We start from the raw sequence: 26,898 nt of genomic DNA, 5'->3' as shown, positions 1-26,898 counted from the left end.
TCAGTGAGCACTTGGACAGTTTGTGACACTACTTGGCACCATCGGATGAACTGATACATAATGTCCCAGAGATTCTCAGTTCGATTCAGGTCTGGGGAACATGCAGACCAGTCAATGTCATCTTTTGTCATTCAGGAACTGTCTACACTCTCTGGCCACATGAGACTGGGCATTGACCTGCACCAGGAGGAACCCAGGGCCCACTGCACCAGCATAAGGTCAGAAAATGGCTCTGAGGATTTCATCCAGGTACCTAACAGCAGGCAGAGTACCATTGCCTAGCACAGGTTGGTGCAACTCTTCAAGGATGTCTCCCCAGACCATCACAGGCCAAACTAGTCATGCTGGATGATGTTGCAAGCTGCATAATGTTCACCATGGCGTGAACAGACTCTTTCACATCTGTCACATGTGCTCAGTGTGAACCTGCTCTCATGTGTGAAGAGAATGGGGCACCAATGATGGAACTGCCAATCATGATATTTTCTGGCGAGTGTGATTTGAGCTGCACAGTGATGGGCTGTGAGCTGTGAGCCCAGGTCCCACTAGAGGACATCAAGCCCTTATGCCACCCTAATTGAGTCTGTTTCTGACAGTCTGGTCAGAAACATGTACAACAGCAGCTAGCTGGAGGTCATTTTGTAGAGCTCTGACAGTACTCCTTCTGTTCATCCTTGCACAAAGGAGCAGATACTGGTCCTGCTGCTGGGTTTATGCCCTTCTATGGCCCTGTCCAGCTCTCCTTGTGCAATGGCCCATCTCTGGGTTTCTTCTCCATGCTCTTGAGACGGTCTTGCGATGGCACACATGGATGTGACATCCTGGTGGAGCTGTACTACCTGTGCAACCTGAATCGGCTGCAGGTACCACCTCATGCTACCAGTAGTGACAAGGACACTAGCAAAATGCAAAACTACAGAAGAATCAGTCAAAAAGGATAAGGAGAGAGCAATTGTCTGTGGCCACCTTCTGCAAAACCATTCCCTATTTTAGGGTTGTCTTGCTGTTGCTTATCCAGTGCACCTGTTGTCACTTTCATTTGTACCAAAGCAGGAGGAGTTGATTCACAAACACTTATGCATCCTAACTGGATAGATTGATATCCCTGAAGCTTAATTGACTTGGTGTTAGACTGTGATGATTAAGTGTTTCCTTTTTTTGAGCAGTGTAAAAAATAAAGGTGTTTTTTTTATTAGTGGTGAGATTTTCAGGTTGATTACATTGAAACCTGTACATGTTTTTAGATTTTTGAGATAAGGAAAGTAGACGTTTTAAGATAAAGTAGTTCTACTCACTAATAATAACTCTGAACCATGATGACATGTTGCTTGTTGATTAGTGCATGCAAGGTAGAATTTCACTGTACTCTGTACACATGACAACAATGATCCTATAAATATATCATGTAGGTAGTGGAGATCATTTAATTCAGGTATTTATTTCAAGCAGAATTGACAAGTGAAATGCTTTATTTACTCCATGTTCAATTTTTCTTTTTTATTAGTAGACCAGAGGTGATTAACCACAGAACCCCTTCTTGTTAACTTTAGTATGAATTTTAAAATCATCTTTCCAACTTAGAAAATTTTAAAAGATTTGCCTCTCTTAACAGAATTTATCAATACATTTATTCTACAATGTTCATTACAAACACAAGATCTCGGTCTTCTCAAAAATCCAAGGGTGCTTGAAGCAACTGTAGAAAGGCAAGCTTTTAGGAACAGGGCCTCCAAACAGGGGAATGATCTTTCTGCTAGCATAAGGGACACCCTATCTCTCTTAGCAGTTAAATCCAGGCTGAAGATTTACTGCTGATGAGGCTCTTCATATTGCAAACATATGATTTATTTATGAGTTCAGAATAAGAGCTTGGCAATCATTGTGAACTTTTCTTTCTGTTCCATGTCTCTTCTCCAATATTCTGATTTGTTAAGCTTCTGTTCATGAAATGAAATATTGGAATGTGTTTGGGAGTCTTATGCTAGGTGTACATTGTATGAGTTTTAGAAATCTTGGTCAAACGACTACTCACAATGCACAATAGAATTTCCAATCATATATATGCACAAACTGTATGAGCATTTCTGGTTGATTCGACATGACACGACATGGGCACTCAGGCTACACATGCACATGGCTTCAATGGACAGCTTTACTCCTTGACATTTTGCAATTAAAGCTTTATCCATTTAAAAAAAACAATATGGTCATGGGCTTCTTAAGTAACAAAGAAAAGAGTTGCATTGCTAACTCTTGTTGTGCTGTGCTCTGAAACTACAAAGAAAAATAAAACTCATAACTGGGCACGTGGATGATTGAAAAAGTGCTGACACTGAAGTGCTGAGGTACATAATCTATGTCATTTATCATTGTGTGTGTTCATTTCTGGCTCTTCCAGTAAACGTTTTCTAAGATACTTTTGTCATTGGCCATTTAGTTGTACGTTTGTTGCTATAATAATAATAATAATAATAATAATAATAATAATGCATTTTATTTACTAGGCGCCTTTCTTAGCACTCAAGGTCACCTTACAATAAAATTAAACATTAGTAAAATAAAACAAGATAATGATCAATCACAAAGCAATAATTAGCAAAAAATAAAAATAACAGGCAGTAACAGTGCAAAATTCACAATTGGTATGCCAGTTTGAAAAGATAAGTTTTGAGGGTAGTTTTAAAGTGTGTTGTTGAATCTAGCTGATGTATATAAGAGGGAAGAGAATTCCAGAGTTGAGGAGCACTATGAGAGAATGCTCAAGCTCCCATAGAACTGAGTTAGATGTGCAGTACAGAAAGTACAGCTGCAGATGAGGATCTGAGTGAGCGAGAGGGAGTGTAAGTCTGTTAGGTGTGTGGGGGGGGGGGGGGGGGGGGGGGGGGGCAAAGTTGTGGAGAGCTTCAAATGTTAAGAGCAATATTTTGTATTGTATTCTGTAGTAACAGAGAGCCAGTGAAGTTGAGAGAGAATAGGTGTAATATGTTCAGTGGATTTAGCACAGGTTATTATCCTGGCAGCAGAATTTGGAAGAAGTTGTAAGTGATGGATACATTTTTGTGGGATGCCAGATAGGATGGCATTACAGTAATCTATATGTGAGGTGACTAGGGCATTAACCAATACTTCAGTACTGTGTTGCGCAAGAACAGGACGAAGTCTAGAAATGTTTTGGAGATGGAAGAAGGCAGTCCGCGAAATGTTACTTATATGGGAAGAAAAAGAAAGAGTACTGTCAAGAATAATGCCCAGGCTCTTAACTTGGGAAGAGATGTTTGTGTTAATATTGTTAATTAAAATGGAAGGATGGTTAACCTTAGCAAGTGTAGATTTAGAGCCAATGAGGAGCACCTCAGTTTTATTGCTGTTTAGTTGGTGAAAATTTTGAGTCATCCATGTCTTTATATCTTGGAGACATGCCATAAGAGCATCTGGAGGGAAAACAGAAGTGGATTTAGTGGATAGATATAGCTGTGTGTCATCAGCGTAACAATGAAGATTAATACCATGGTGCCGGAAGATATTACCTATTGGGAAGCTATAAACGAGAAAAAGAAGCAGCCCCAAAACAGAACCCTGCGGAACTCCCTGAGTAACGACTGCATTCTCAGATTTAAAGCCCTTTATTTGAACAAATTGCTTCCTATCAATGAGGTAGGAAGAAAGCCACTGGAGGACAAGGTCACAGACTCCAAAACTAGCTAGACGTTTCAAAAGTATCTGATGGGATATGGTGTCAAATGCAGAGCTGAGGTCAAGAAGCACAAGAATTGATAAAAGTCCCATGTCAGCCCATGTCAGAGAAGATCATTTATGATTTTGACCAGGACAGTTTCTGAGCTATACCATAGATGGCCTTTTGAAATCGAAATTCTTCCATAGTATCTTTATATATAATCTTAATTTGGATCTTGATCTTTGTTTGTCCGCGAATTCACTGCCTTGTGTGGTGTTCCTGCTGTGTTCAGTAGAGGGCAGTAGTGATGGAGGAGGAGAGGAAGTGAGAGGGAGGATTGTTGGATGAGGTTGGAGTGTGGTGATTAAAGAGGATTGAACTAAAGGAGACTACGTGCTGTTTGTACTGGCTGAATACACAACACCTTGGTTGTTACTTTTGTTTACAAACACTGTCGATAGCGCTCTTTGTGTTTAGATCTGACATCGACACCGTGCTTTGTGTTTAGATCTGGCGTCGACACCTGCTTCGTTGTTGAGACTGTGGTTTTTTGTGTTTCTATCGACTGTCGTTGGCAGCACTTCGCCCAAATCGAATGTTCACCCACTTCTTGGAGTCGGCAGTCAGAGTATATAAGTCGGGCACACTTCTGTGATTTTCCATCAGTCGGCGTTTGGAGTTCAAGAAAGAAGCATTGGTTCTTCCTTACTCTTTGGATTGCCACAAAGCAACCTACGAGATTGGAGAAAGGTTGAGAAGAGATCGTGACAGGAAACGACAGCGTCATGAAAACGAGATGGACTGTGAACGGAGAGAAGCAGAAATGCTCCTCCACCACCACATAATTACTATTCGGACAGTGATTCCGAGTAGGCTGTTCCTATCGAATCAATGTCCAAGGGTTTTGTTTTCTAATTTTGTTTCCCTTATAAAAAATCATAATGCTGTGCGACGAAGGGCCCAGTTCACGACTGGCAGCCGCGTTTAAACAGGGAGCCCTTCACAGACAACTTTAACACGCGCAACGTAGTTGGGCGCACATGGCTAGTTGAATTATAAAATGCAATCAGGCTGTGCAACCTCTTTCATACTGCACATTAAACAACGGCTGATGAAGGTGAAATTCAAGCAGAAATGAGTCAATGACTGCACATCAGGCTTAAAATTGTACCAAAGTCACACAATGTATGCCTTGACATAGTCTTAGGAATTAGGGCACTGCCACTATCTTTATATTTAACCACAGCTTTTATAATTGGACTTCAGCTGCTAATTGCCCTACAACATGTACACTCTAACTTTCCCTGCTCCAGAAATCAGTGGCTATTCCAGATTGGCCATCCATGGTTTGCTCTTGCCTTCTGCCCAGTAGTGCCAGGATAGGCTCCAGCCACCAAACCCTGGACTGGATTAAGCAAATGTGTGAATATTATCTATGTTTATGTACCCAAATGTTTTATGGCTGTATAATTCTCTGCATAGTTATAATGCAAAGTAAGTTATTGGAGCCTGTACTCAGTGAAGTGAATTGTATTAAAATAAACTGAAGTGAATGAGCCCAGAGGGTGATTTATTCTTGTGAGTGAAGGAGCTTAGAATTTCTCTAACCTTGAAAAATTAGAAACATTCATAGAAAGAAAATAGAACATTCTGACACTTTAGAAGGTGAGCAAGATCTCATCTGATAAAAGTATGAATTAGTGTAAGCTGCCCTACTTCGGGGTGTTCATAACAAATGTAATTATTTACTTCATGAGGTTGAAGTACATAATGAACAAAAGTAATTGTGTAAAATATTTGAAACATTAAAATGTGTGTTTCAGCTTAAATGTCTAAAGTCTAATATTCTTGATTGTAATAGAAATTTGTAATTGGTTACCCTCTGATTGAGGACCATAGAGGGTTAGATAAGTAAGGTGTCAAAATAACACCATATTCATAATCACTGAACTTGAAATAGTTTAAATGATACCCCACATCGTTATGCTTGAAATCTGTCATTTCTACCTTCTGGGAGTGTCACTTAGAGGGCTAGGACCACTGGTAAAGAATCAGGTATTAAAACTATTATCATATTTGTGATCAGTAGCCTTGAAATAGTACAAAATTACACTCCATGTGCCCATATTACCAAGCCAAATCTTTCAATGTTTTGTTAAAGGGAGTAATTTGACCCCTCACATCCCATCGGGAGGTGAACCCCTGGGGTCCATTGATGTGATATGTGCAACTTCAGGTCTTTCTGATAATTTTTGCTGAAGACACTTATTGGTTTACTACTTATAAAAAGAAACAGTGTAATTTCCTACACAAAACATGGTCCAAAAATGAGGGTTTTTCCAGCCTAGAAGGCTGTATGGTTGTGTTCAGAAATAACTCCTTTCTACCACATAAAATCAACTATAGTAGTCATTCAAAGGTCGGTTTCAATTGTGTGGACCTGACTTTACTATTTTCTTCAAAAAATGAACATCTGTATTTTAAACTAACACTTCAAGCGTTAGTTGTCATCTATAATCTTAAAAGATATTTACAAAATCTTCGATTATTCTGCCTTCGTATTACAGTTTTGCAAAAACGTTAATATATATATATATATATATATATATATATATATATATATATATATATATATATAGTAAGTACGGAATAGTGAGTGTCAACGCCATCAGAGTAAACAGGAACAATCCATCGTGCTGACTTCAATTGGTTTAGCCTGCTACGAGCTGGCGCCTGGGTAGGACTGCGTTCGGCGCTCTATCGAGATGGCTGGGTAGGAACAGCAGTGCAGAGGAGCAGCAGGAAAGAGCAAAGAGAGGGAATTCGGGATGCACATCAAGTGATCTGTGACCGTCTGCCGGTTCGCATTACAAGGTAAATAACACGCGTGGAATCTGCGCTCGGGTATTTTGCGAATATTCACACATATAGTATATAAAAACAAAGTATAATAAATTGTGTGACATAGGCGGAGCCAGAGTCAAGAAATCTTATGTTATTGATGTGCAAAGGCGGTATACATTGGGGTTGTTCTGTCTATACGATGAATAAATAATGACGTAGCTGCTGTAATTTCGCGATTCTTCGAGGTCATTATCTTGATGTATTCGATTCGTTTTTGAACGCTTGCTCTTCCTGATGGCTGATGCGGCCGGGCAGCCAGAGCCGGAGTGAGGGTCCGCGTAACTGACAGGCGACAACCTGCCAACAGGACTGGCTTCAGCAGACACCGGGCATAGTGACCGCGTCAAAAAAAGTGTTCAGCTACGGTTCCACTGTAAAGATTAAGCAACAGTTCTCACGATAAACTATGGAAAGGCAATCACGTTCGCATGGATTTGTAGATGTTCCTCTTGTTTAATGGAAGTTGTTCGTACGTATTATACGTACATACATTTCAGTTGCGTTTGTGAGACTTGTTTTGATCAGACATAAACAAAATGCCTTGGGGATTTCCTCGTACACTGAAAGCTAGGAAGATGACAAGTGTAGCGTTGGGAACCGCCGCGCAGGAAGAAGTCACCAATTGTCACGCCGGCTCCTGTTTCTATGTAATTTAAACTACAGTTGTCAGTGCACTATTGTGTCCAATTAATAATTAACCGATCAGGGTATTTTATCATGGTTGAGCTGTTCGTGTGTTTTAAGTTCTCTTTGGCACAGAAAAGCAGCGAGCACATAACAGATTAATATATTAGGAAACTAAAAGAAATTTGCTTAATCAAATACCCAGAACCTGTATCAGGTGTTATTTTGTATGGTGTCGTTCCTAGGTTGGCCACATGCGGAGTACGTAATTAATGGAGGCCACCAATTGCTTCTGATTTTAGGTGTACTGTAAACGTAATACTTGACTAATTAATACCGTCAGAGTAGCTTATGGTTTGATAAGCCAACTTGTTCACAAAGTTTTCTGTTAAAAAGTACAATGTGGCAGTGAGTTTTCACACTTTCCATGGTGGCACACTCACCTAAGTTACACTAACTCGGGAAAAATCATGCATCGTTTGACTAAGTGGGTTGATCCCACTACCTCAGTTACAAACTTAAAAAGATGCAAAACGACATGCCTAGCATGCAAATACCTGTACATTATTTTCGTTTACTTTCTTTTGTAACAGGGCACAAGTGAAGTGCATACAGTAGACGGTTGAGTTAAATAGCAAACAGTTGTTTGTTCCTTGTCTGAAGGACTGGACAGCAATTAATGTCCCTGTCTAGAGCTGTCGCCCATGGATGGGGGTCACGTTTTTTGGAATTAACCTCCAACATATTAATTTTGCACTTCATGCATTTGTCCGATGAAAAAGTTAAGTGTCATAAAAATTAAAATTTGGTCTGAAATACTGTTTTAGACCTTAATTTACTGCATTTAGAGAAAAATTATTAAATTAAAAAGAAGTATTAAATGAAAAGATGTAATCATCTTTGTGAACATTGATCCTTTAGTCTCTGTCTTGAATAGGAGGTTGCGATTTGCTAAATTATAGTCGTGTGATCATTTGGTAAATTTTGGAGTCATGTATGAAATCTACTGTAATTTCAAACATAATTTTTATAATAATGCACCTAGCTGAATGGAGAGAATTTTAACTAGCTATAAAAAAGTTGTGGCATTTCTTTTCTATATGGACAGAAATTATAAAAGAAGACCAGCACTATACTGTTTTGGTTTAATTTGCATTGCTTGAAATATTACACTGATTTTAATATTTTAGGATTGTGCAGTATAGTATCACAAATCCAAAATTTCACAGTCCAAAACATTTAGAGCACTGAAATGACATTATAAGTGGAAAAGTCCACACCAAGGGTCTCTTTTATAAAACGTTGGTTGGATTCGAGTTTGAAGATATATACGTATACCGAAAATCATGAAAATGTGTACTCCAAAAAATTTGATTTCAAAAACCTGGTGTGCACACATTTCAGTGAAGTTTACCTTTATAAATCTCAATCATCTTGTAAATGTGTTCCCTATGAAGGTTAGACACACAATTGATGATCTGGGGATTGGGGTATCACACAAAGCATTGGGTGCTGGTACAAATTGCCTTTTTATGTTGGCAAAATCATTTGTCTCTTTTGTGTATGTACACCAACACCATACGAAAACTGAATATAGCTCCTCAGTTGGTTGGTTAATGACTTTCAACACAGAGGGAATGATGTAGTCAGGGTTGGCTGAGATTTTCCTTACCTGTTCTTTCAGAAGTGACAACAGGTGGCTGATATAAACTGATGATAAAGCAAAAAAGTTCTTCAGTGCAAAAACGTGCCTCAGTTTTAGTTTGCCATCTACAATGGCCCTTCCAATGAAACCAAGCCAAGCCAACACAGCTTCATAAAGGTGTTTCCACCAACCAGAACAGTGGGGAAGACTGTACATAGTTCAGTTTGCTGTTTTTATTTGATACCAGTTCTGTCCTTCAACCTCCGTGTCTCCTTTGTTTTGAATCTCTAACCCTAATAAACTGTTCTTTTTTTATCTACATTCTGGCTCACATGTCTTCCTTTCCTTTACCTGTGAAGAAGTCACTTTGATATTGACAGCTTGGTGATAGGAATTATTATACGCATGAGTCGTTGTTTAGCTGGTTTGGCTACATTTCCTTACTTGAGTAAACGGTGGCTCCCTGATATTTTGTTATGTATATGCAAATATTCCAAAATCTGAAAATATCTGAAATCTGAAGTATTTCTGTTCCCAGGCATTTTGTATTAGGGATACTTAACCTGTATTATAAGGTAGATATTAATTGTCCACACACTCCCTTTGAAATTTCACCGTATATTTGTGTTAAACCTGGTTTTAAGGCAAATCATCATCTTTTTTTCACCTGTGTCTTCAAATCTCGGTAATCCAGTTCAGGATCATGGAAGCCCAGAGCCTATTTATTCTTTTTAAAATGTGAATAACCTATCATGTTAAGCAGTTTTCTGCATTAGTTTGGAATTCAATTAAGACTACTTGGAAGGCAGCTGTTCAAACTTCTGTACCAGTGTACCAGCAGCACATACACATAAATGCTGGCTTGTAACCAATATTAAGCATAAAAGAACTTGGTCATTCTTTGTAAAATCGTTTAAAAATTCAAAGCCTTTGTTACTAAATTTTACAATTGTATCTCATTCTTCACAATAGCAAAGTCCATACTCTGTCAGCTTCTCAGCAAATATTCTGTGCAAGGCCATTTTTAGTTAAGTCTCCACATTTTCTACAGCATTGAGTTGTTGGCTTGGACTAGGCTGTTAAAGAACATTGATCTTCCTTTTTGAGGACCTTTCCTTGCTTGATTTGACTTGTACTTTGGCTCATTCTCTTGTTGAATAGTGAAATTGTATTTAAAGCTCAGTGTTGTGGCAGGGAGCTGTAGATTTCGCTTTAAAATATGTTACTGTTGGGATCTATTTATTTTTCCCCTATCCTGAGCAGAGCCCTTGTCCTGTTCACACTGACGAGAAACAGTCCCACAGAATGTTGCTACCATCACCATGCTTGGCAGTTGTTGTTTAGATTATTGGTTGAGTAGCTTCGTTGGCTTTTTGCTAAATCCCAAAAATATATTCTAGAACTAAAGGGATACTCCACCCACAAATATATTTTATATGTTACTTATCCCCCTGTGTTTCTCAGTGATAACAGAGAAAAAAAATTAACTGTCATGTTTTCATGGAGAACAAAGATTAATAAGCTATATGATATATTATATGCCAATGGTGACCAATTCTCTACAATGGCAAACAATATGGAACGTGCATGGGGAATAAAAATCCTATGTTAATTATGTTGCATAATAAGTCAGTTATCCAGACATTTTTTCATAATGTGCAAAATACACTGCCTGGCCAAAAAAAAAGTCGCCACCTGGATTTAACTAAGCAAATAGGTACGAGCCTCCTATTGGATAATTACTGCATGGGTGATTATCTTTCAGCTGGCAACAAGTTATTTAACCCCAACTGGCACAATGAGTTGCTTCTCATTTCTTAAACAACCATGTCGAAAGACACATCTCGTGGTCGTGGAAAAGATGTTAGTCTGTTTGAGAAGGGTCAAATCATTGGCATGCATCAAGCAGAGAAAACATCTAAGGAGATTGCAGAAACTACTAAAATTAGGTTAAGAACTGTCCAACGCGTTATTAAAAACTAGAAGGATAGTGGGGACCCATCGTCTTCGAGGAAGAAATGTGGCCGGAAAAAAATCCTGAATGATCGTGATCGGCGATCACTTAAACGTTTGGTGAAATCAAATCGAAGAAAAACAACAGTAGAACTAGGTCTATGTTTAATAGTGAAAGTAAGAGCATTTGCACACGCACAATGCGAAGGGAACTCAAGGGATTGGGACTGAACAGCTGTGTAGCCGTAAGAAAACCACTAATCAGTGAGGCAAAACGGGGAAAAAAAGGCTTCAATTTGCTAGGGAGCATAAAGATTGGAATCTGGAGCAATGGAAGAAGGTCATGTGGTCTGATGAGTCCAGATTTACTCTGTTCCAGAGTGATGGGCGCATCAGGGTAAGAAGAGAGGCAGATGAAGTGATGCACCCATCATGCCTAGTGCCTACTGTACAAGCCTGGGAAGGCAGCGCTATGATCTGGGGTTGCTGCAGTTGGTCAGGTCTAGGTTCAGCAACCGTATGTGCTCCAAGAATGAGGTCAGCTGACTACCTGAATATACTGAACGACCAGGTTATTCCATCAATGGATTTTTTCTTCCCTGATGGCACGGGCATATTCCAAGATGACAATGCCAAGATTCATCGGGCTCAAATTGTGAAAGATTTGTTCAGGGAGCATGAGACATCATTTTCACACATGGATTGGCCACCACAGAGTCCAGACCTTAACCCCATTGAGAATCTTTGGGATGTGCTGGAGGAGGCTTTGCGCAGCGGTCAGAAACTACCATCATCAATGCAAGATCTTGGTGAAAAATTAATGCAACACTGGATGGAACTGAATCTTGTGACATTGCAGAAGCTTATCGAAACAATGCCACAGCGAATGCGTGCCGTAATCAAAGCTAAAGGCGGTCCAACGAAATATTAGAGTGTGTGACCTTTTTTTTTGGTGGCGACTTTTTTTTTGGCCAGGCAGTGTATATGCATTTATTGCTAAAATATTTTTAAATAGGTGCTTGTTGAAAAATCAGCGTAATCATAAATAAGAAACACATTCACACACTTCACAGTTGAAGATCTCTCTCTCCCCCTCATTCATTTGTCAAGAGTTCTGTTTTACTTTTAATTAACAATTTATATAATTGAATTAGGCAAAGGTCTCAGTAAAAGCCTGCTACTCTTGGGCTCTGTCCTAAACCAAAGAACAGTTTAGGCATATCACAATTTTTTTATCCTTCATTCTGCCTTGAACCTACACCATCCACTGAACCTAACTTACTAAGGTCCCTTTAATTAACACTTGCCAAAAAAAAGAATTGATCCCTTCATTTCCTTTCTTTCTCTTTCTGTCTGCACTATTTGTCTTAGATAGATAGATAGATAGAACTTTAGTTAACTTACTCTCCTAATGGTCGTCTTCGAAGGTTTGTGGCCCTTCTGATCTAAGCCAGTAGACTCTGAATGTTTAGTAGCATAATTCATGTTCTCTGCCTATAGTGATAAGGGGTCTTAGAGCAGCAAGCACCTCAGATACTATATTGCTATTGGTTCTGTAAGTGTACAGTATCTATGTACTAATATGCATTTTCTATAATTTTGTTTTGTTATCCTGATGTGTGACAAAGTACAGCCAGAAGTTGTTAATAGTGGATGTAGACAATTTCCATTTGCATTTTATTCAGGTGTGTAGTGCATTTAAAATCATATGTTTATCTTAAACAATATAAAATAATGGAGTAGACCTTTAGATAAAACAGGTTCCATTTTGGTATATCCTGTCAAAGCATAACTAAGCATAAGTAAGGGTGTTTGCAGCACTTGCTTTTCAGCACTCATACGATGTGATTTTTTTTGTTCTGTTTACAGTGTTTCTAGGAATTAGCTGCTTCACAGGATTGCTAGATTACCAATGAATAAAGGCTCCTCTGAATTTCAGTTAAATGTAGAGTATTGTACTGAACATTCTGCTTTCTTTCAGACTGATTTGTATGCCTTTTTACTACTTAGCCTTTGGTGATGACCTAGTACAGTGGTTCTCACTCTGTGGGGTGGGCCCCCCTGGGGGCGGGTGCGAAGATGTAAAAAAAAGAAAACAAGAATCGAAAATATGAAAACTACATTTATTGAAACCAAAACAAATTAACTTAAACTACATTCTGATACTAGAAAAATAAATATAGAGTTAATTAAATGTCGATAAAAGTTAAGTAGATATAATAAAATATGCATCTATGATATATCATTAATTAAAAAAGAACAAATTGGTATTAGTGGGCTCCTTTCAAAAAAACGTTAGGGGGGTGCGATTAAAACTGTTCTGAAAACTTGGGTCGCAAATACTTAAAGGTTGAGAAATGCTGACCTAGTACATGAAAATACACCAACAGCATTGTGAGTTTTAATACACTGTGATAACTTTGAAATTGAAGCAAAGTCTAGGAAACACTTTCTTGTGTATTAGAAATAAGTAAAGGGCAAACAACTTCTTAATGTATTTTAAACACTACAAATTTCAATCATACTCTTAAATTTATTATAAGTATTCTAATAGTTTGCCTAAAATTCAAAGTTTCAAAGTTGTTTCTTATTGTGAGTAATGTACAAAAACACTTTCCTCTGCGGTTATTTAGTTTTTCCTTATTTTGTACTTGAATTTAAAGGCATTTGTGAGTTAAACAAGTAGCATAATCCCTACTCAAGTCATTCAGCTTTGTAAACCAATGTGAATATTTTCAGATTAATAAACTGATGTTAAAGTAAAATATTTCAAATGTAGACATTTGTTTGAAACAATTTGTGCCTTTGCACGGTCACAGCTTCCAGTATGTGAAGAAGAAGATATGCACACCATTGTGACAACAGATTGAAGATCAAAAGTGTACTTTGTCTCAGCATGATTTAAGATGTCAGGCCTGGTTAAAGAATTTGTTAAAGCTTTACATTATTAAACACATTTAGACTACTATCTATCTATCTACTTCAGCTAAAAATGTCTATTGTATATTACGACACATTTATTGGATGCATGCATTTAGGATTGGGTTCTACATACACATGCATTAAAGAAAATCAGAGTGTTCTGATTCAAGTCCAAACAGATCAGACCCACTTGTAATTCACTAAAACCAGAAAAAAAGGCAAATGAAATCGTAATGCTTGCTGCAGGCAATAACAGGTCTTGTAGGAAAAGATTATTGCAAGCATGACTGTGTGACTGTAAACTGATAATCATCTGGGAAGTGGAAATTCTGTCATAGTAAGTTAACGTAAGCATTCTATAAAACAATAAAGGATTAATTGCTGATCTTCAGCCCCCAAAAATCTTGAATTGGATTTAATGGGTTTGACAAAGTAATGTTAAGGTATGCAATGCTGAACTTCTATATGTATTCTTTTAATTTGTTGTTCAGTGGAAAACAATTAAATGTTCTTTTGCTTCTTTTTTTCCTGATCTGGATAAAAACATTTTAGCACTTTTAGTTTTTGAGCATTTTTATATTTAAACACTACCTCAGACTGATTTTTACTCAATTATTTGACCTTTTTTGTAAGCTGCTTTAAATCAGTGCTTCCCAACATTTGTGTTGTCACAACCCATTTTTTATGATGCCAGTGTGTTCACAACAAACCTTGGTGGAGTTCCCCCTCTGTGAATTTAGCACAATCGTTTCAGCAGGGGAAGTGGGATTGTCTCCCTCATGAATCAAATGTGATCATCAAAGTGGGGTATGGGGTCCTTTGCGATCACCAGTGTGTCACAGTTTTAGATGAATCAAGCGTGATCGTCATGCCTTATCTCCTTGGTGAATCGAGCAGCACGATTGTCAGAGCAGGGGTTCGGGAGGTCATCCACCATCGGCTGAGATCTACCTGCGGTGCTGCCATGGCCCAAAAGTGCTTTAGATAAAAGAGTCTGATAAACAAATAGCACATTGGTTAGTGTTGCTGCATCTCAGATCCAGTTTTTTGTGTTTGAATCCAACAATTAGTCACTGTCTGTGTTTGTGCTGCACAATCAATCATATTTTAATTTTGATTACAATTATAGCTGTGACGATATACTAACTGTGAAAAGTGGCATTTATTCCATTTAGTACTTCTGTCAGAGATCTAGCTTTTCCAGTTATAAACTGCTCTAAAAGGCAAGCGAGTGCTGTCAATCACAGATACATTCACTAAGCATGAGTGCATTGGTGAATCTGAAGCTCTTGCATCGTATGTCTGATTACAGGCGATCCTGCTAAACTCATTTTTAAGAGACTGGTCCCTAACAACCTCTTTTAAAAAGTGTGGCTTTTTTCCTGTTGTGCAGCAGCAGACAGTAGAAAAAAATGAAGTTTAAGTAATGTTAAACCTACTGTAAGTATCTTGATGCAGGAGACTAGACATCTTCTTACCAAAATGATGATAATCATCTGTGATTTTGCATTATTTAGTTTTTAATAGTAACAATGTTGATCGAAAATGCAAACTTTTCAAACTGTTTTCGCACTACAGTTAAACATGTATACAACCATCTAAAATTCAACCATAATGTAGTATATGAATGAAAGCTAAGCAAGCAGCATCAAGTCTTCTAACTTTAGATGAGTGAAAATGATAACCATTACCTGTTTAATGGTATATTGCACATGTCTGTGTCCAACAGGCTGTTGAAACTTAGTTTCATTAAACCTTTCAAAGTGCAAGTACAACATTATGGAAAAATAAATAACCTGACTACACAACCTAAAAGACACTGATTTCTAAAGACAAAATGGCGTCTTTATAGACCAGGTCCTGGAAGTGATGTCATCTTGGATGCCAGGACCGGAAGTGATGTTTCAAGATGGCGCTGGAGCCAGAAGTGACATTTTTTGGGGTGGTGGAACCGGAAGTGACATCTTTTGGGGCATCAAAACCAGAAGTGATGTCTTTGAAGAGAAATCAGGCAGGTTTTCCCATATTTGGTCTGCCGAGAAAACAGAGGAAGGTTTAGCGCACTCTGCCACCCCCTGACCTGGCGTGGAATTACCTTCTTTCTCTCCACTCGGCTTCCTCCTATGACAGTATACTGTATGTCTCTATTATAAAAAAAATCCTGTGGGAGGGAATGACTAGGAGACGATACGTGATCTTCACCTTAAGATCACGGAAGACAAATAAAAGACCCGCGAGATGAAAGAGAATGGCCACGGAGCGTCTTGTGGGGATATAGAACATGAGATTCTTGCAAAACACGCCCTACTTACAAACAATATCAGAGCACGGCCAGCAAAAAAATCAGTAGTGTAAAGGCACGCAGCACACACAGATCCAAGGGTCTCAGTTCATATAAAGTGTATAAAGGACAATACGTTATAAATGAAACGTCGATGACTAACAGCTCGTATTAGCACAAACAAAAGGAAGTTAATCATCAGGACCAGGTGTAATTGAAAAAATAGCAGGACAAAGCGAGGTCAGAAATAAAAGGCAAAGAGGAGGAAACAAAGTCTTTCCGCCTTCACATCATTCAATACACAAAATGTATATTTACACAATAATGGGCCATATGCTATGAGAATCTGTGGTCCCGCAACAGTTAAAGCAACGACAAATTTAATTTCAAAGAAAACACAATTCGGTCAGGTGTATATTTATGATCACGGAGAAGTGATCACAACGCGAGCAGCAGAGAAACGAAGTAGCAAAAAGGACAGCAGCTGTACAGGCTTTAAAATGATCGACGGGCAGCGCGACAGCAGCTGCCCCCCCCCCTTCACAACGCGAGCAGCGTTATACGTCCTGCAAGAAAGAGATTTAACCACACCCAGGGCTGGAAATAAAGGGCAATTATTGTTTTTACTAACGTCACGTGAGACAAGGCAGTGAGCCATCATTTAAAACAAGTCCCCAGACATCTAACCTAGCAGTTGTTGGATTGCTTTTGGCAGACATGCATCATGTGCTCCCAGCTCTTAAAACAACGACATGCGACAAGCAGAACAGGCAGCTTGCCAGCAGCAGAAAGACAGCAAATGATCCGACAGCATATCCTTAGTGTGTGTTCAGCTGCCCCTCCCCTTTCACAACGCGAGCAGCGTTATACATCTTGCGAGAAAGAGATGTAACCACGCACGGGGCCAGAAATAAAGGACAAGTATTGTTTTTACCAAAGTTTTTAAAGTAAAAGTAAAAATAATGCATATGTAACAATTCCCATGAAAATAACAATCTCTTTAAATTGTATATCCGGTAAACCAAACACGGGGGTGGGCAAAGCCCCCTAGTATATATATATAATATATATATATATATATATATATATATATATATATATATATATATATATATATATATATATATATCCATCCATCCATTTTCCAACCCGCTGAATCCGAACACAGGGTCACGGGGGTCTGCTGGAGCCAATCCCAGCCAACACAGGGCACAAGGCAGAAACCAATCCCGGGCAGGGTGCCAACCCCACCGCAGTATATATATATATATATATATATATATATATATATATATATATATACAGTGGAACCTCTAGATACGAGTTTAATTCGTTCCAGCACTGAGCTTGTATAGCGAATTTCTCGTATCTAGAACAAACTTCCCCATTGAAAATAATGGGAATCCAGTTAATCCGTTCCGCACCCCAAATATATTAACATAAAAAATCAATTTTCCTAACAAATAACACTGAAAAATTATATATACTGTAGTCTACCTTTAATAAATAACACTGGTAAATAATATAACTGATTATTAAAAGAATCAAAACAGGTGTCTAAAGTGCAGTAGAGCATTCAATAAATCTTTAAATAAATAATCCTTAAAACAGTTGTGAAGTGGAGGTTTAAAATACACAAGAATAACAATCCTTTAACACGAGGTTAAAACGTCAAAAGGATGCAGTCTTTAAAAAACAGATGACAATCCCCGGTGCTTCTTCTCTGTTAGCGTCTCACCAGCGGGCTCTGCAACAGTCGAGACACTCTTAATGCAGCTGACCTTCTCTACACCGTCCTGCTTCAGCTGTTTGGCTCACCTGTTCAGCTCACTGTTCAGCTACACGCGAGCCTGCACTCGCTAGCTCTGCCTGCCTGCCTGCCTGCCTGCCACCTCCGTTCTCTCTCCTCTCTTTTCTTTTACTTCTTCTCCCCCTTAACCGGCTCGCGCTTCTCTATATATGCGGGGAGGACATGGCAGCTGCAGCCCATCAGCCACAGGAACAATCATGGAAGTGGGCAGTTTCCCACCTGTGCACTTAAGTGAGAAACGCAGACACCGCAGATCGCGGCTCGCAACTGCTACCACGCCCCCTCGCTAAGCTGAGAGCTATACCCACAGCCTGGCTCGTGGCTCGTTACGCGAGCCAATGCTCGCATTTAGATCTGAATTTTTCGCTCATACTTTCCTTGTATTTTGAATTTCTCGTATACAGAGGTGATCGTATCTCGAGGTTCCACTGTATATATATATAATATACAGTTGCAGTCAGAAGTTTACATACACGTATGGTGAATTTTTTAACACTCACTTTGTAACCCCTCTACAGGCTTTATACCAACAAAGTATAAATTTGGCATATTGTTTAAGAAAACTACTTTGTGCAGGGCAAATGTAATTTTTTCCAAAAATGTTCACAGGCAAATTAAGTAATCAACAATGAGAGTCAAAAAATTATTCATAAAGTAATATTATATTATTATAATATTACTCAAAATATAATGATCAAATTCTCAACTAGTGAAAATGAAAAATAAATGAGACACCCTTTTCCCTTTTTACTGCTCAACTCGTCTGCTGTTGCTTACACCAGTCTTGTGATGAAGCAGCCTGATAAGCTAATACTCTTGAATTGGCTTTTATTAGCTGAACACACCATTCTAATCTCCACCATACTAATTTTCCCGCAAAAGTCTTGGCCATGCTTGACAGTTTAATGTGCCCATACGTAAATTGCTTCAGTATATATGCTTTAATAATAGGCTTTTTGGCAAGATTTCAAGTTTACTGCAGGTTTAGGCGCCTGCTTTACCTTTCTTGAGTAGTCATATTGCTTTAATTTAAATGCTTACTGGAAAAATTAGTCAATATTATACTGCTTTAAAACTTGCAGTGATGTTTTGATATACCAAGCATACTTCCTTTCTGTCACACATTGGTAAGGTGTCCATTATTGATTGAAAATAAGACTTCAGTGTTGTTTTGCTGTGCTTATTTTTACAATGGCATGCAATTGTAGGATCTCTTAATGCCAGGAAACCAATAGATAAGACACAGTGACAACTCCATTTTATAATAGTGGAATTGTCTTTTGAGCAAATTTAAGCAAAGTGTAGTTATTTAATTTATTTATAACTGGCATATGGGGCCCCATTTGTCAAAGATGTTTTGTTTTAAATTATCCTATGTTTAAATTTAACAGGTGGCAGTGCTGCATACAATATGAAGATAATGAAGTCGCAGTCTGCATTATGCAGCATATAGCAGCAAAATGTGTAACTGGAATGGAGAGAAGATTCATATAGAGAAAATTACAGAATCTGCAAATCTTTTGAAGGCATGGTAGGTAAAAGTACATTTCTTAGTGTTCCAAAAATGTATTTTAAATGCCACTTTCTATTTCACATTAAAGTTTTTATTAACTAGTCTAGCAAATTAATATGCTTATTGCATTTGTCTTATATAGTTTCTTCACATTGTGTTTTTAGATATTATCTTTGCTTTCCTTTTACATTGTGATTCTCGTCATTTATCAGAGCATAATCATATATCAGGATATTATTCAGAACTATGTGAAGTGAACTGCTCCTCCATCTGAGGTGGTTTCCTATCTTCTGCCAAGTGCTGCTGGGATAGGCCCTACAAACCTGAAGTGGAATAAATGGATTTGAAAATGTTTGCTTTGTTCAGAGTTAATTTTCCTTTAAAGGATAATATTATTTTTTCACAGTCATGGAGTATGCAAGTGTGTCATGTCAAATTCTAAAGTGTTCTAAAGTGAAGAGTTTTTGGTAACATTTTAAAAATGCAGTGGCTATTTTTGCAGTTTGAAATGAGCTCCAAAAAGCACCAATTCAAATATGGAACAAAAACCTTGAAATACAAGTAGTAATTCAGAAAACATGCCTTCTGTGTTTCTGAGGTATATTTATGATATCAAAATATAATTGTAAATAAGAGATATTTTCTCAGATTCTTGGCATTTTTTTTCTTGCCCTAAGTGTATGCTCTGTTTGCATGTCTGTTCAAAGGTGACTGCCGGGTAAAGTTTTCAAGTAAATAAAGAATTAAAATGGCATGAAACCAAGCACATGTATTAAACTGCTTATCTACCAAAATTGTTAAAAAATGGAGGTATCTATGATGTGAAAATAAAATGTAAAAAATATTCATCAACACCTTTATGATGATCAATTTAATCTAAGGTTACCTCAGTAGTTGGCCAAAGCATATTCATAGCTTCAGGCTGCATATTTTACTTTTTTGTACTTCAAATCCTGCTTCTGTTTTTTTCTCTCTCATCTTCAGTCTACTCCTCATTGAATTATTCTGGTTCATACAGAAAACATGTTATGATCTCAGGGAGAGAAAAGGAGGTGGTGAAATCAAGAGACAGCACCAAGTGAGACTGAAAAAAGCAGATGCTTTGGTTTTGGACACAAGCTCACTATGTAGAAATAGTACCAAAGTTGTAGTGAATAAAACATTTAAATGTTCAAGTGTGCTCGCGCACACAGAGCTTTCCCCTACGACTAAAGACCAAATCAAACCTGTTTCACTTTATTGGAGTGAGTTATAGACTAGCAGGATTAAGTTATGGTTCATATCACATTTCAAGTTAACGCAACGTGTGCACGAGTCGCAGTACCAGCAAAAAGTATGGGGGTGCAGTGTGATAAAGTCAGAACATGATGTCAGAGCCTCTGTTTACTATCTACATGTGACAGAAAGACACTTTGCGGATCATACAGGATCGTTGTGTGTGCTTCGATATTTGATGAATGGTTCGATGTGGTGAAACAAAATGCCGACATACAAATGCATTTGTGGTGCTTTTATATTGAAGCGTTGCATATTTCTTCTGTGCCGTATTTTTTTTTTTTTTTTGCACTTTCACAACAGCATCAGAATGTATGACGCCGTATTTCAGCCACAGAGGAAAAAAAGTTAGGGACACAGTGAAAAGCTGTATTTTGTGATTAAAGTGGAAATTTCGGCTTAAATCTTGAAATGTCCTCTTTAATCTCGTTGTTTATTTTATCATTAAAGTAGACGTCTTAAACGTTTGTTAATTTCTACGTTCTTCTGGGGCTTCCTCCTGCATTGACAGCAGCGGCAAGCAGCAATTGCTACACAGAACACATTAAATTTATGATATTCCAGCTCTCTGCATATTTAGAATCCTTGGATTTATACTTGTTATCACTTTCATGATGAAATGCATTAAACTATGTATATTACATCCATCCATTATCCAACCTGTCATATCCTAACACAGGGTCACGGGGGTTTGCTGGAGCCAATCCCAGCCAACACAGGGCGCAAGACAGGAAACAAACCTCGGGCACCTACACCAAGCACACACTAGGGACAATTTAGAATCGCCAATGCACCTAACCCACATGTCTATGGACTGAGGGAGGAAACCCACGCAAACATGGGAAGAACATGCAAACTCCACACAGGGAGGACCCCAGAAGCGAACCCGGGTCTCCTTACTGCGAGGCAGCATCGCTACCACTGCGCCACCGTGTCGCCCTGTATATTACATTTTACAGATAAATCGTTAACTTCATTTAAATAATGAATACTGTTAATAAATGCACATGTGAGGGCGACATGGTGTTGGAGCGGTAGCGCCACTATCTCGCAGGGAGTCATGTCCCTGGTGTTCCCTGCCTTCCTAGTGGGCTTCCACAGTGTGCTCCAGTTTCCTTCCAAGGACATGCCGGTTTGGGGATTTGGTGATGCTGAAATAACGCTAGTGTATGTGAGTGCTTGTATTCACCTTGTGATGAGCTGATGCCCCATCCAGGGATTGTTTCTGACTCGTGCCCAGTGCTAGCTGGTATGGGCGCATCCCTGGATTGATAGATTTAATCATTAAACATCCATCATTTTCAGAGATAGTGTGGCAAGGTGTCCTCAGAATTTAATGGGTGTTTCAGGCAATTCACAACACAGCAAATCCGAACCTGTTCTCACCATGATAATATCTTGTACTGCTACTTGGTGGAATCTTCCAGATTTATGTAAAGGATGCGCGCAAGTATAAACAGTGCAACGCTTGCGTAGCAGTACTGTCCACAGGCGCACAAGTCATGTTGCGTTAAGTATAAACCCGGCCTAAGACTATGTAAGTTAAGGCTACGACTGACAATCGCTGGGAAAATCACATAAGGTGACATAGCCTTAAGGAATGCAGTGGGAAGTATAGTAGGAATCTATATGATTCATCAGGCAGCCTGATGCTGTGCAGAAATTTTATTTTCTCATTTGTAATTTTTTTCCCCATTTTAAACCTATGTAGTGACAATTTAAGGTGATGGAGGGTGTAGTTTTGGGAAGGTCTGGAGGTGTCAGACTTCTCTGACATTGAAATACTGTAACCTTATAACTTTAAAAATTTACAACAGAGAAGCAAGCTGTAACTTTTTCATTTTTATTTTGTAAACTGACTGCTCTTTTCCATTCTTATATACTCTACTACTTAATAGATTGGAGAATTGGAGAATGGATTATGTTACGTACTATCTTTTTTAAAGATGAATGTTATATTTGTTTCTGCATATGTGCATTATGGATTGTCAGAAAGTTTCAAACCCAGAAGATTGTTGCAGAGTTATAGCTAAATGAGCATTTGCTTGAAAATCCAAAGTGTAACATGCTTTTATTTATGTTGCATTCAGTAGATAGACAACTTTTAATCTTGTGCATTCTCCTCCACTTGTTTTGAACCAACTGCAATCAGAAGTTTTTATTTATATAGTTCCTTATATATAGCACACCTTAATAAGATGATTTATTTTTTCATTCCATAATAGAGTAAATCATCAACTGTAATACAAAATAGCCGTTTGCCATGTGGTGTAGCCAACTACTTGAAAATGAATCCCTGAAACTTGTATACAGTCACTGACAAGCCACTGTTTCTCATTTTGGATGGAATGGATTTTATTGGTTTTCTGAAGCTAAATACTGTATATCTGCCATTTATGTTTGTCAGCCACCTTTTTGTCTAATTCTCTTTCACTGTAATTCAGGAGTGAATCATTGTCATTATCATTTGTTCTGTTGCCTTCCTAATGACACTTCTTCCTACCAAAAAGTGTGTTACCTTGTCAGCTAGTATGTTGTTTTTTTGGGTACATTTTCAAAAATGGAGAATTGACTGAATGTTTATCCATAGCAGTCCCTTACATGAACACTGAGGCATGGAGCTTGAAATATAAACAATCTCTATAAACAGTCTTGTCTTCTTCCTCATGCCAGATGAATCAGTGCAAGGTTTGCATGTTCAGCCAAGCTGTAGGGAATATCTACAAACATGTGTTGAAGTGTTAGGTCTGCTTCACTTCAAAGTGAATTATTTCTTAATAACATAATTTCCAAGCAATTGTTTCAGGGATTACATCAATCTAAGTAAAATGGCAGGTCAATATTTAATCACAGCATATGACAATGTCACATGTACATGTACTCTTAAAAGTACCTAGGTTTTATATTCTTGTAGACCACAGCGGATATATCAGTCATTTACAGTATGTAAATCTTGAGTTGAAAAAGTGGCAGGGGTCATTCTTAAAGAATACAGAATATTTTACAGCGGTTGCAGTTCAATTATTTTCAATATACTGTGCATTACTAGGAGCACAAAGTAGAAAGTTCTTAATATTAATATTGAAAATTATAAATAAAATATAAAGCCTATAACATTTCAAAACAATATTGAACTATTTTAGAAAAAAACAGCTTAAAATAAGCTTTCTTTTAAAACATTTTAAAAAGGGCTTCACAAATCTTGTAGAATGTCCTATATTTGTGACTACTGCTAATACTGTTCAGGCATTTTGTAATAAGATAATTAGGAGTTAATTGCTTTATTATTTTATTTTGTTTTTAATATGATAGATTTTTACCTAGGGGTTTGTTAAAGTATGTCAAAAAAATGTAGTTTTTTTCTTTAGGGTATGATAATATATATTATGCACTTACAAGTACAGACCTGCAAGCCCTAAAACCTTACCTAAGATAACAGAGAAAGTATTTTAAACAAAATTGATGGTTTATATTTCATGGCTTATTTCATACTACGTGCAGTGACACTAAAATAAAAAAAAAATCAGAAATATTTATTCATTTATTTGTTTTTGTTAAAAGTATTCATTCATAGATGTGGGCTTACGATACATGTACATGTGATGTGAATTACTGGTTAGTATATTTATTTGACCACTTACAATGGCATAAGTAAAGTCTATTTTACAATACATAAGTCACTGGAACTTGTATCGCCTTCCTTCTGCTGTTCATCTCCCATTCATATACAACAGAACAACAAATGCTTTATGTAACATTGCTTAGTAGGGACCCATCTTTTCCTGGGCAGCAGGGGGATAGGTTGCTGGTGCAGTACATGCCTGATTGGCCTCTTCATGTGCAGTAATGTGTTTTATCTTTAGATGTTGTACTGCTTGAATTGTCATCCCAAGTAAAAACAAACGACTTGCAAACAGCAGCACTAACCCTGCTGGTTTTAAAAGTTTTTTCTTTAGATCCTTGCTCTATTTTTTTTCATGCTCATCATTGGCAATGTGGATTAATTTAACGTAGACCTGCTAAGGAAGAGTATTGAAGATTTTGCACATTTTATTTAACGTTCAGTAAATGTAGAAAATCAAATACGAGTTCTGAACATTTTGAGATTCACTTTTGCATATTGATTTTTATTTTAAATATCAATTCAAATTGAAAATTCAATGTATTTCCCAGCCCCAATATTATAAATTTTGGTGGTTTCATATACACTTCCATATGTAGTATGCAACACTAGAACCAATGTTACATAATGTTAAATGACAAGTTTCAAAGACCTTTGTTTTGTTTTTTTAATACTCTGAGATAAATAGTTTTTTTTGCAGTGTTGAATGGAAGAGTAGATAATAAACAGATCAGAGGTCAGAACACACATCAGAAATAAATCGAGTGTTCAAAACGTTAAAAAGCAACGACCAAAAAAATAGTCCAAAACAAAGGCAAATATTCCCGACACCAAATAATTACTTTCCACTCTGTTGCTAATTTGTTTATATTTTACTTATTGACGATCCAAATCTGGGACATCTCAGTAACAGACTTGTTTATTTAACAACACTAGCAAACAACTTTAGTTTACTCTAAAAACCTAACAAGACCATATACCTAGCTTCCCGTTATTAAAGGTCATGGGAAACGGCTCTTTAGCAATAAACAGGAAGTGGGAATAAGACATGGCTAGCTATCCTAACATAGTTTCTCTGCAACATCAATGTTATTATCACAGTGTTGGCAATTGCTGATTTTTTGCTGAATTTTGCCCATCTACCATCACTCTCTTCAGCATCATTGAAATCTAGGCAAGCACCAACACCTACATGGGGTTCCTGTTTATTTGTTTCCTGTGAAACTCACGGACAGCTGCATTCCTTGACCTATAAAAAGTTGTCTGTCAGCTGCTGCAGTATTTTCTCACAAACATAGTAACAGACAAGGAGTGATTTATAACACCTAACATGTTTTTAGAGTGTTTTTTCATGGGCCCAAAACCACAACCCCTCCATTTTTGATTTTTTAGACTTTTAGGTGGTCTAGAAGGTTAATTAGGTGAGGCTGTTGGGGGGGGGGGGGGGGGGGGGTTCTAGACTGTTCAGGACTCCCTGTATTTCACATCTTATCTTAAAAGAATACATAGTTAAGCCAAGCAAATTGGTCGCCAAGTGTCCATTATGTAACCATCTTAATCTCTGACAGAGAAGGTCCATGTTTTATAAGTAATAATATATACAGAGAAATCAAACCACCGTCAAAACACATTTCAAGCCATATTTAATCCAGGTACATACAGGTAAGTGCTATTAGGCAGTTATGCAAAACATTGTCTTAATTTGCTGAGTATTGCTAATAGATAGACCAATAAAATAGCGTATTTCATTTTTCTCAAGACAATATTTTAAAATACTCAATACTACTAGATTATCTTTGCTAATTTATGTCAAAATAATACTTAGTAACTAATTTTCATTTTCTATGATGACTAGAATCTGCATATCAGATTTAGTAACATTTTGTCTCAAAGGACCCTAAGGATATACTTTTGTGCAAACAATCTACTTTGCTCACCAAGTAATTGTTTTTGCATAAGCAAATTAAAACAACAATTTTTTTGTGAACTCTGTTTTGTCATTGCAGCTGTGCATACCACTTACAGTATAATTAGTTTACCAATTTGTAGTAGAAAAACTATTAATTGGCTAATGTAGAAAGAGATCTTGATAAAATGCACAACATATGTACTGTCTTTTTGAAAAACAAGAAGTAAATTTACCTGATACTCATTTCAAAAATATTACTACAAACTGATGCTGTCTGAGTTGACTTTGGTTTGAGTGTCAGTTTCTACATATGGAGATGTTCAGAGGATGAATATGTGAACTATTTTCAATCCAAGTGGCTTTTGGGGACATTTTGTTTAATGTATCACTATACTGTATATAAAGTTCAACTAAGGACAAACTTTGCAAAAAGCAGTTTGGTTGCATTAAATATGCTGCAGCTTTTTTGTTGCTGTGAAACAAAAATATGACGAAAATATGAGATTTTGGATGACATGAATTCCATTATGTCTGAAGGAAAACAAACACAGCATTTCACAGTTAGAACATCATTCTAGCAGTTAGACATGATGATGGTAAAGGGATGGACACTTTGCTGCTTAAAGGCCTTGATGAACTGGCATAACTGAAGCAACCATAAACTCTGCTCTGCACAAGAAGATTCCTATGAACAATGTCCAGTCATCAGTCTGTAAGATGAAGCTAATCCATCTCAGATTGGCTGAAAAGAAACAAAATTAAAG

At 37.6% G+C, this 26,898-nt stretch overlaps 1 protein-coding gene across 2 annotated transcripts in view; it reads left to right on the top strand.

Moving 5' to 3' along the window:
* The first annotated feature begins 6,421 nt into the window (after positions 1–6,421).
* Positions 6,422–26,898, top strand: part of cnsta (consortin, connexin sorting protein a) — a 118,669-nt gene continuing 98,192 nt past the window's right edge. For both annotated transcript variants that reach the window (XM_028796930.2, XM_028796929.2), the window contains exons 1-2: positions 6,422–6,550; positions 19,207–19,346. The gene's annotated coding sequence lies outside the window, so the exon portion shown is untranslated. The remainder of the gene's footprint in view (positions 6,551–19,206; positions 19,347–26,898) is intronic.

The sequence above is a fragment of the Erpetoichthys calabaricus genome, chromosome 3 (genome assembly GCF_900747795.2).
Source record: "Erpetoichthys calabaricus chromosome 3, fErpCal1.3, whole genome shotgun sequence".
Classification (NCBI taxonomy): Eukaryota; Metazoa; Chordata; class Cladistia; order Polypteriformes; family Polypteridae; genus Erpetoichthys; species Erpetoichthys calabaricus.
The sequence above is the reverse complement of the archived record's forward strand: the minus strand, read 5'-3'. Positions and strand labels throughout refer to the sequence as shown.